This window comes from Belonocnema kinseyi, chromosome 5 (assembly GCF_010883055.1).
Source record: "Belonocnema kinseyi isolate 2016_QV_RU_SX_M_011 chromosome 5, B_treatae_v1, whole genome shotgun sequence".
NCBI classification, from domain to species: domain Eukaryota; kingdom Metazoa; phylum Arthropoda; class Insecta; order Hymenoptera; family Cynipidae; genus Belonocnema; species Belonocnema kinseyi.
The window spans coordinates 2,820,495-2,822,750 of NC_046661.1; the positions used below are offsets into that span (position 1 = coordinate 2,820,495).

The 2,256-nt window shown below is 31.1% G+C and overlaps 1 pseudogene; it reads left to right on the top strand.

The window, feature by feature from the left end:
* The first annotated feature begins 2,111 nt into the window (after nt 1-2,111).
* LOC117174016 lies at nt 2,112-2,256 on the top strand (annotated as a pseudogene).

The window sequence follows — 2,256 nt, forward strand, 5'->3', positions numbered from 1 at the left end:
TGTTGGCCGACCCATTGTCGGGAGCCCTGCGCGTTCTGTTGTTTTGAACCGCACTTATTACAACTATGTTTGGTGTTGTCATTGTTGTTCCCACGAGAAGCTGGGGAAAGGGATTCGACCATCCTTGTACATTGTACGGAAAGGGAAACTTTGTTGTTGCTGGTCAGTTTGCTGACCAATGCAACGTTATTCCTGGGAAAATTTGTAACTTCCTTCACGATGATAGTAAAAAAATTTACGTGATATTGGAAATAATACAAAATACATTTCGATCTGACCTGCGTGCTTTGGAGCTTGGAAAGGTTGAGAGAAGCGAATGTCGAGCTTGGCCCGAATTGATCACATATGAACCATTACGCATATACAATCTTGGCAACAAAATATGTATTAATACAAAATATGGTTTTGTCGCCGGCCCTTTATGACTTCATACGGATCAAATAGTTAAGTATAACATTGCATCGTCATTATCTGCATATTTTTCAGTACTAAGAATGTACAATTCCTTGAGCACACACTTCCTACGTGAATAAAAATATAATATTTGCATTGAACTAGTTAAATCTGAATATTTAAAAAATAATACATTTTCACTTTCTTCACAATGAAAGTAACTTTCCATTTCTATCCAAATGTTTCTTTTTATTAATACGAAAGGTGTGCACTTGGTCCCATCGAATTTCCAGTTGAAATAAGAGCTCATTCAGGCAAGCTTAAAACGTTAGATATTTAAAATTTTAGTTTATTTGAAAACCAGTCTAAGCTACTAAACGCATTTTACAGCTGGGATTTCCAAGAACTGAAATTTTTCAATGGGCTTGAAGGAAATCCATCTGAAATAAACGCAATCGATGTCGAATTGTAAAACCGATTCTGATCTGATTGGAATATACGAATATATATGGCGGACCGCTTGTCGAATATTCGCTTCAATTGACTTTAAATCGCTAAATAATATGCAAGTTAAATTTGCTTTGTTACATAATTTTCTGATTGTTAGAAAGACTGCCTTAAATGATTCTGTTTCCTGATATGCCAAAGATACTGAATATTTTTCTTTCTGTCTAGGAATAAAATTCCAGTTTCCAAAATAGTTTCTTCAGATGGGAAAAGTAGAAAACTTGCAAAAGGAGCTACAATCCAAGAGGTCATAACTGCAGCCAAATCAAAAATGGGCCTTCCTGGTGGAATGTACAAAGTCTTTAATTTTTTCTCTTTCGGATACATGCTTAAATTTGAACTCACAATCGTCACGGTGTGAACCGACTAGGTGTCTAGAAATGATCAGGAATTTTTTAAATTAACTTTGTTGAAAATTGTTCTTTTCTAGTCCAAACTTCAACAATTTGGATGAAAATTTGTTTGTTTTTTTAAATTGAAAATTCAAACATTTCGTCAAAAACTCACATATTTTGTTTAAAAAAATCTATTGTGTTGGTGGAAAATTAAATTTTTATTTGAAGGTTGATCCTCTTGTTTTAAAATTCTTCTTTTAGATTTAATACTCAAGTATTCCAGTTAAGTATTTATCATTTTAGTTGAAAATTCATCTTTTAGGTTAGAAATAAAATTATTTGGTTAAAAGTTAATGTTTTTATTTAAAAATTCATTTCTCTGGTTGAAAAATGATTTTTTTTAGTTGAAAATTTGTCTTTTTGGTATGAATTAATATTTTCAGTTAAAAAATTCAATTACTCTAGTTGAAGATTCATAATTTCAGTGAAAAATTCAGCTGACTGGTTTCAAATTCAACTATTCTAGTCAAATATTTACCATTTTATTCATAAATTCATCACATTTTTTGAAAATGTAACTATATTTTTGATAGTAACAGTAAAAAAATGAATATTGAGGCATTTGCACTAAATCTTTACAAATCCGTTGTAAAGATATTGGATTTAAACAATTATTTAAATTTCCAAAAATTGAATACAAATTTATTTCATTCCCTTTCAATTATAGTTTTTTATCAAAACAGTATGTATATTTTGCTAAATTAGATTAAATAGAATTACAAACAACTTAATACTTTAAAAAAGTTGAAAAATTCGCTCAAAAGACGCCATGCACAAACACCAGATTTTCCAAATCGTAATCGTCAAGGCTTTGAGAACCTTTTTTAATGTCAAATTAAAAAAAGGGTTCAGCTTTACTTTATGATTGTAGTTTATGAGGGTTTTGATTACGAATATCCCTAATGTGGATATCTCGGACGTATAATTTTTGTTAGTCGGGACTGCGTACGCGCTGTCCCGG